This window comes from Camelina sativa, chromosome 8, assembly GCF_030686135.1.
Source record: "Camelina sativa cultivar CO46 ecotype springtype chromosome 8, ASM3068613v1".
Classification (NCBI taxonomy): Eukaryota; Viridiplantae; Streptophyta; class Magnoliopsida; order Brassicales; family Brassicaceae; genus Camelina; species Camelina sativa.
Genome location: NC_141887.1, coordinates 17,617,728 through 17,626,826, shown reverse-complemented (window position 1 = coordinate 17,626,826; position 9,099 = coordinate 17,617,728). Strand labels below are relative to the sequence as shown.

The 9,099-nt window shown below is 40.3% G+C and overlaps 2 non-coding genes across 2 annotated transcripts; both read left to right on the top strand.

Annotated features, from left to right (window-relative positions):
* Positions 1-429: 429 nt before the first annotated feature.
* On the top strand, positions 430-536 carry LOC147940098 (small nucleolar RNA R71). Its single transcript, XR_015564848.1, has one exon. It is a non-coding gene; the product is annotated as a small nucleolar RNA R71 (small nucleolar RNA).
* Positions 537-8,065: 7,529 nt separating this feature from the next.
* On the top strand, positions 8,066-8,172 carry LOC147940097 (small nucleolar RNA R71). The gene has a single exon (XR_015564847.1). It is a non-coding gene; the product is annotated as a small nucleolar RNA R71 (small nucleolar RNA).
* Positions 8,173-9,099: the final 927 nt, after the last annotated feature.

The window sequence follows — 9,099 nt, the reverse complement described above, 5'->3', positions numbered from 1 at the left end:
TTAGCCACATTGTTACTCCTATAAGATAGATTGTTATTCTTGAATCCTCCTTGGTTGTAACCTTTGAATCCTCCCTGGTTTTGCATGTAGCACAACTCAGCAAACTCCCTATCTCCTTCTTGAACTGGAGCTTCTTCTTCACCAATGAAGTGGATTGTCTGTGATTGGCTTAGTAGGATCTTGTAAAGCTTCTCATTGACCATCTTCAAATCCTTCTTGTACTTGTCCTCTTGATCAGTAGATGTGGACCTTATTGTTCTGTCATAGTCCTCATTATAATTTCCATCAGACTGAGCAAGGTTCTCAACCAATTCCCATCCTTCTTCCACATTCTTGTTGAGGAAGTTGCCATTTGAAGCTGTATCAAGAAGCATTCTTATTTTGGGAAGCACCCCTCTATACAAAGTGCTTAGAAGGGACTCATTGCTGAAGCCATGGTGAGGACACTGAGTCTGGAATCCTTTAAACCTCTCCCAAGCTTCACAAAAGCTCTCATTATTTCTCTGAGCAAACCCATAAATTTCATTCCTCAACCTAGCAGTCCTTGCATTGGAGAAGAACTTGGCCAGAAAAGCTTTCTTGCATGCATCCCATGTGGTTATTGCTCCAGTAGGAAGAGTCTTCTCCCAAAGATGAGCTTTGTCTCCAAGGGAAATGGGAATAGCCTTAACTTGAAGCCATCTTCACTCACTCCATTGATTTTTGTGAGTCCACATATCCTGTCAAACTCATCAAGGTGATCTAGAGGATCCTCCATTGGCAACCCATGAAATTTGTTGGCTTGTATCATGGAGATCAATCCACTCTTGATTTCATAATTATTATTGGCAACTGCAGGAGGCACAATACCAGCTCTTTGGTTGTGTGTGTTAGGTGCATCCCCAACACCAATGTTCCTTGCCCTTGGAGCTTGTTGATCTTGTTGCTCCATTAGCACTTGTTGTTCTTGTTCCTGATTGATTCTTGTTCTCTGCTGTCTCAGGTCCCTTGGTGGTCGGTTGATGTGACCAAGGAGTCTCTGAAGATTGTGATGACCCTTGGATCTTGTTTGCATCAACAAATTTGAGTACAGACTCGGACAGGCACTCGGTCGAGCGCAGGCTCGAGTGGATGGTCGAGTCGATTGGGAAGTGATGTCTATTTGTATCCGACTTCTGACTTGAGCATGAACTCGAGCACTCACTCGGTCGAGTGGAGGTCGAGTTGGAGGTCGAGTTGGTACCTGAAACTCAATCACAAACAAGCAGTAGAAGAATCGAGATCAGTAGCGAACAAGGGGATAAAGGAACTTAATCTTAGACTTCTATTGATCCTAATTGTCACAAAAACACACTCAAATAGGCAACGACGCCAAATTGAAACTAGTATCTTTCTTGTGTGTGACGGAATGTGAATGAATGATATGATGATGAACAATGATGAAAGCAAGGTGTTTCAATTCCCCTTATGCAGTAGTAGTATAAGAGGTGTCAATCAAATCTGAGTGTTTGCAAGCAATCAGGATGTGCATATATGTCTAAGTCAAGCCAAATATTAAGGATGTTTGTCACTAACAATCCTATGATGAAATGCAAAATGCAGAATGTAAAAGCTACTAGAACTAGGTGCTAAATGTAAATGAAACAGAATGATTATAACAGTTATGAAGCTAGAACAGAAATAGAAACTATGGTAATGAACTAATGCAAGGCAAGTAATGAACATGACACTAAGTAAATGCAACAGAAATGCAACTAGAATGAGACAAGAGACAAGACAGGACAACTACAAAGCATAAACGAAATTTCTGGGGATGAACTCAAGCAAGCACTCGATCGAGTGTAGATCGAGTGCAGGGTCGAGCTGGACAAATCCGGAAAACAGAGCAATGCAAGAAAAACAGAGTAATACAAAAGCAAATCAAACAACGATCAAACAACAGGATTTAAACTAGGAAATCAATAAACAAGGAAGGTCTTGAGGAGGGAATCAAGGGCTGGACTATGATTGAGGTCATCTAACTTGGTCAACAAATCTCAAACAACTTGAGCGAATCTCTAGACATATATTTCTAAGACATGTTTAATCCACTCTCATGGCAAGAAACAATCAAACTCATGCATCTCTAGACTTGTTCTCACAAAGTAAAGAATCTACACAAGCAGGCATTAAGCAATATGTCAAATACCAAACAAGACCTCTAATCTCTTAGCAAGTCTAATGGTAAACTCTAGATCTAGCCTTATCTATGCTTCTTAAACATTGGTGTGATGCTAAGATGCTTGAAATCAGATCCTACCCTCTCAGTTATAGGACCAGCATTAAGAACATCTAGCCTAGAAGTGATCTACAACAATCAAGCTTGACCAAATAAAACAAACCTCAAACTCAACCCAGCCTAACCCATCCTCAAGATCCTAAGCAACTACTCACAAGAACACATGATGAACATCAAAGTCATAAACCCAGAAAATGATGAAACTTGCATGATTAGATAGATAAATCAAAGATCTACAATATTGAAGAAGGAATCAAACACGAATTCTTAATATCTTGAAAGTTATGGAACCAACAAAATCCAAGAATCTTATGTTTTTCTCCTTCAAAGAGGTACAAGATCTAAAAATAAAAGTGCAAAAGGAATAATTCCCAAAAAGGTAAAAACTAGGTTTTTGACTCTCTAAAAAATTGGACTCTTGGTGGCTGCAGGGTACAAGGCCTTTAAATAGAAAAAGTAGAGGAAGCCCTAAAAATGCTAAAAGACAAAATAGCCAGGCGGCTCGGCCAACTCGACCCGGTGCTCGGTCGAGTGACCGGTCGAGTTGGGTTTTCTTGTGCTCCTTCCACTCGGTCGAGTCACTCTCAGCACACGGTCGAGTGTCTGGTCGAGTGGGCAGTCGAGTGGGACTCCGGACCTTGGTTCTCCAGCCTTAACTCCTTTGCTTTCTCCTCATGATTGCTTCACTTCTCCTCAGCATTGATTCCATGCTCCTTAGGCTCCAAAATCACCTATTTATGCAAGAAAAGATGAAAATGCAATGCAACTACACTCTAATGCAAGAACAATCCTAAAACTATGCAATAATGGTCAAAAAGGATAGCAAAGGATGCAAAAGATGTGAATATATTAAGGGAAAACAGGGTAAAATATGTGAACATCAACACCCCCAAACTTAGTCTTTGCTTGCCCTCAAGCAAATAAACAAGACATAAGAAGGTAGGTGAGGGTTGAAAGTGGGATCTCAGCTCCTAAAGCTTGCAAATAAATCAGCTAGAATCAATGTCCAAGTTACTAGTACTATGATGCAAGTTGAATGAGCTATACTTAAAGACTTTAGACAAACCTATCACAACCTTTACTGATTTGAGCCTTAGATGTCCACATGCATTCAAATCAACAATTTCCTTTAACATTCATTTAATCAAGAACATGGATCAATCTTATGCAATGTTTTAAACTCATTTGGCTTGGAAATAAAGGTTTAGAGACAATGATGGTCTCTGTTTAGAGTGGGGCTTATCAATATCAAGGTTCTCTCATAAAAAATGGATTGAGCTTTAGAAGAATGCTAAAGGTAAGAACACTTAGACATATACAAGAACAAAACCTTGTCTACCCAAAAGTAACCCAAGTGTTTGATCCTATCATTCTAAGCCCAAATGATCCTAGTTCTACCCTTTATCTTCTTCTCTTCTCAAATACTTTTTTTTCTCTTTTGTTTTCAAGCCTTAGGAGAGGTTTATTATTTGATCTTTCTAGTGGAATGGGAGATTCTTACGTATTTGCTATGGTTCTCTTTTCTTCTTATTCTTAAGACATAAAAGCATTTTGCTATACTCTTCTTTTTCTTTCTTTCTTTTCTTTGAATGAAACCATCTTTAAACAATATCATACTTCCCATTCTTTCACTAGACTTTGATTTTACTTAAACACATTCCCCTCCTAAAGACTCTAACCTTTTCTTTCTCTTTTCCTCTTTTCTTTTCTTTCTTTTTCAAACAACCAAATCCCAAACCCAACAATAAAATCACCTAGTCCTATCTAGTTTGGAAAATGCAAACTAGAACTACACAAGGCATTATTTTTGTCAGTTCAAACCTAACACTTTCTACCAAGCTCAATCCCAAAATAGGCCTTACACACTCAAGAATAAACATGGCTTGAAAGAAGGGTTGGTTAAGGGTATTTGAAACTGATTTTAATGATTCAATCAGCTACTTGGATCAACAAGAGTGGTAAAAAGGAGAAAGATGATCCAAATATGTATATGGTATCCATGAGTTTAAAGCAATGCACAAACTGATAATTATAAGTCAATATTAGGTTCTTATAAATAGGAAATGACATCAAATCACAACATGTTTCAATTTAGACCAAATGCAATGCAGGAATTCAAGGCTTGGTTCAATTTTATGCTTCTAACTACTCAACTAGCATCAAAGTACTATTAACTTGGGCATTGATCCTAGTTTAGTGAATTAAACAAGCTAACAAGGCAAAACTCATCATAGATCCCTAATGCAAATAATTAACAGTCCTACATGAAACATGCTAAACAAGATGCTATTATGCAATGAACACTCTTTTTTTTATAAAGATTTTTGCAAAAAATTTCAAATTTTTAGGAGTTTTTTATGCCTTAGATGATATGCAAATACTAACATGATTATGCTAAAAATTTGAAATAAGAAAACAAAACACAATGTCAAATGCTATCTCAAACCCTCCCCCAAACTTAAATCACACACTCCTCTGTGTGAAAGAAATTTGTAAGAGGATTTAAGAAAGAAAACAAAACACAATGTCAAATGCTATGATATTTACAAGTGAAGGTGATAGTGGTACCTCAAGGATTGGAGAAAAAGATACTCCACATCTTCATCAATGGCTAGCTTCTCCATGGTTTCCTTGTGTGGATATCTAGTCCCCAAGAACTCCATTCTCATGAAGGCTTCATAAAGTTGCCTCTTTGTCAAACCACAAGATTCTGCTTCTCCATTATCCTCTCCCTCTTCTTCTTCACCTTCTTTTTCACTCTCACTCTCAACCTCCTCTTGTTCAATCTCAACTGCTGGCCTCTCCCCTTTGGCCTTGTTTCTCCTCATGAACTCACTAAGATTTGGCTCCCTTTCTTCTTCACTTTCAGTTCTCTCAGGATCTTCCTCAACTGACTGATTTCTTGAACACGGCATCTGACTCGATCGACCACTCTGACCACCACTCGGTCGAGTGCTTGCTCGAGTGGGGCGTCGAGTGGTTCTTCCAGCCTCTCCTCTTGATTGTAGGCGATCATCACAACGTTGCATGGAGCTCGCAGCCGCTTGTTGAGACTTCCTAGTAATCCCTGAAGACATTTTCGAATAGAACTGAAGGGAATAGACTCAAAGCTTAAGGTTAATAGGTTAGTGACCCAAAAACTTAAAAGAGCTAAGCTTGAGCAAAAGATGAACTTTGAGAGAGATTTTAAAACTTGATTTTAGTTGTTTTGAGCAAATGAGAGAGTGTGAGAGATATAGGATCGTGTAAGGCTCTATTTAAAGAAGCTAAGGGGACAAGGAGACAAGGGTGGAGCGTCCATACCATTCAAATTTGAAATGGGAATCTTTGACCTGCTTTTTGCTGCCACTCGACCAGCACGTGGTCGAGCTCCTTGACCAAAGTTTGAAAATTCAAAATTTTCTTCTTTTTCTTCCCTCCACTCGATCATTCTAGAGAAATGGGAATCGAGTGGACCTTAGTTCTTTGCCAACTCGGTCGAGTACCTCTCGTGGGCTGGTCGAGTGGGCCTGCGAGTCTACTTCCCCAAGTCCAAATCTCTCCATACCCATCTACACTTTCATTGAAAGGCCTGCCCAACACAAACATAAAAGAAAACAAATCAAAACTACTAAGAAAATAAAGCATATTTACAAAGGATACCTTAGGGACTTCCTCCCTAGTGAGCTTGTTTAGAGTCACTAAGCTTGACTTTGGTTGCCTTCTTAGGCTTTGTTTAGATACCAAGGATGTGATGAAATCCTCCCTGGCACTTCTTGATCATTGTGAGTCTGATCCTTGATCACCTCACCCTTAACACACAAACCATATTTCTTCTTGATTTTGAGCTTTGGTCTTGCTTTCCTCAAAGACCTCTTGTTTAGCTTGACTTGGAGATCCTTAACCATACCAGTCAACTCTTGAACTGACCTCTTAAGCTTTTCCATAGAATCTTCTTGAAGAGAGAGATTGTCCTTTGGAGTTGCCACTTCACTTAAACCTTCATGACCACCTTTTTCCTTGATAGTAAAAGGTTGATCATCAATGGTAGGAAGGTTGGTTGGGTTATAGATGTTAAACTTCATAGCTATACCCTCAGAAATGTTCAAGGTCACAAGACCTTCCTTAACATCAATAACAGCTCCAACTGTGGCTAAGAATGGCCTCCTAAGGATGATAGGATCTTCAGGTTCCTTGTCCATCTCCAATACCACAAAATCTGTATGAACCCTTGCTCTTCCTATCTTGACTGGAATATTCTCCAACTTGCCAACCACATCTCTGTTTGAACTATCAGCTAGGCATATATGAAGGTTGGTGGACTTGAAGTCAGTGTGCCCAAGCTTTTGTGCTATAGAATAGGGCATCACACTGATAGATGCTCCCAAGTCACATAAGCACTGGTTGTAGTGAAGATAGCTAAGTGTGCAAGGCAGATAGAATGGACCTGGATCCTTAAGCTTAATTGGGATGATAACTCCTCCAAGGTCTTCAAGATCCTTCTCATCTTGAGCTTGAGCCTTCTTCTTTGATAAATCAAGCAAAAAATCCTTATAGAGAGGATATGGATCATACTGTTCCAAGGCAGGTCCTCTCTCTTCTTCTTGGTAAGAAATGATGATCTTTTGTATGGCCATCACTTCTTCTTGTTTCTCAATCACAACCTCTTCCTTCAAAGCTTGCACTTCCTCTTGTTGCAAAGCCATCATTTCTTTTTTCTCAATGATCTCCCTTAGTTCCTTAAGCTTCTGTGCCTTGAAACGTCCTGGGAATGGTAGAGGCGGTTTGTAAGCAGGAGGGATGTACTTAGCAGGCTTGACAGCTTCTGACTCTTAAGCTCGATCGACCACTCGAACACTCACTCGGTCGAGTGCTTGCTCGAGCACCTGGTCGAGTGCAATACCGGATTCAGTCTGCTTTGCACAAACTTCACTCTGAGCTTCAAGAAATGACCAATCCTCCCCAACTTGAACTTCACTGTCCTCAGTGACTTCTTCTTCAAAGATATGAATGGCTTTGGCAGTAAACTCCCTTGGGTTTTGAACTGCTTTTCCAGGGAGTTGGGTGGGTTTTGGAGCTGAAGTAGATGCTATATTGCTCTCCATATACTTCACTCTTGAGTTCAGACCTTCAAACTTCATATTGAGATCATTATATTTTGATGTTAACCTTTGATTCAACTCAGCAAAACTGTTTGGCTTCCTCAATCTTTCCATTGGTTTGCCCAATCAACAGCTGTTGTATCATTGCTCTTAGATCTTGTTCCTGGCCTTGGTTAGTCTGAAACCCTGGTGGGGGACACAATTGGGGCTGGAACACCTGTTGTTGCTGCTTGGGTATATATTTTTGTTGTTGTTGAGGTTGTTGAGGCTGTTGAGGGGGTAGAATTGATCTTGTGGGTTAGCCACATTGTTACTCCTATAAGATAGATTGTTATTCTTGAATCCTCCTTGGTTGTAACCTTTGAATCCTCCCTGGTTTTGCATGTAGCACAACTCAGCAAACTCCCTATCTCCTTCTTGAACTGGAGCTTCTTCTTCACCAGTGAAGTGGATTGTCTGTGATTGGCTTAGTAGGATCTTGTCAAGCTTCTCATTGACCATCTTCAAATCCTTCTTGTACTTGTCCTCTTGATCAGTAGATGTGGACCTTATTGTTCTGTCATAGTCCTCATTATAATTTCCATCAGACTGAGCAAGGTTCTCAACCAATTCCCATCCTTCTTCCACATTCTTGTTGAGGAAGTTGCCATTTGAAGCTGTATAAAGAAGCATTCTTATTTTGGGAAGCACCCCTCTATACAAAGTGCTTAGAAGGGACTCATTGCTGAAGCCATGGTGAGGACACTGAGTCTGGAATCCTTTAAACCTCTCCCAAGCTTCACAAAAGCTCTCATTATTCCTCTGAGCAAACCCATAAATTTCATTCCTCAACCTAGCAGTCCTTGCATTGGAGAAGAACTTGGCCAGAAAAGCTTTCTTGCATGCATCCCATGTGGTTATTGCTCCAGTAGGAAGAGTCTTCTCCCAAAGATGAGCTTTGTCTCCAAGGGAAATGGGAATAGCCTTAACTTGAAGCCATCTTCACTCACTCCATTGATTTTTGTGAGTCCACATATCCTGTCAAACTCATCAAGGTGATCTAGAGGATCCTCCATTGGCAACCCATGAAATTTTTTGGCTTGTATCATGGAGATCAATCCACTCTTGATTTCATAATTATTATTGGCAACTGCAGGAGGCACAATACCAGCTCTTTGGTTGTGTGTGTTAGGTGCATCCCCAACACCAATGCTCCTTGCCCTTGGAGCTTGTTGATCTTGTTGCTCCATTAGCACTTGTTGTTCTTGTTCCTGATTGATTCTTGTTCTCTGCTGTCTCAGGTCCCTTGGTGGTCGGTTGATGTGATCAAGGAGTCTCTGAAGATTGTGATGACCCTTGGATCTTGTTTGCATCAACAAATTCGAGTACAGACTCGGACAGGCACTCGGTCGAGCGCAAGCTCGAGTGGATGGTCGAGTCGATTGGGAAGTGATGTCTATTTGTATCCGGCTTCTGACTCGAGCACGAACTCGAGCACTCACTCGGTCGAGTGGAGGTCGAGTTGGAGGTCGAGTTGGTACCTGAAACTCAATCACAAACAAGCAGTAGAAGAATCGAGATCAGTAGCAAACAAGGGGATAAAGGAACTTAATCTTAGACTTCTATTGATCCTAATTGTCACAAAAACACACTCAAATAGGCAACGACGCCAAATTGAAACTAGTATCTTTCTTGTGTGTGATGGAATGTGAATGAATGATATGATGATGAACAATGATGAAAGCAAGGTGTTTCAATTCCCCTTATGCAGTAGTAGTATAA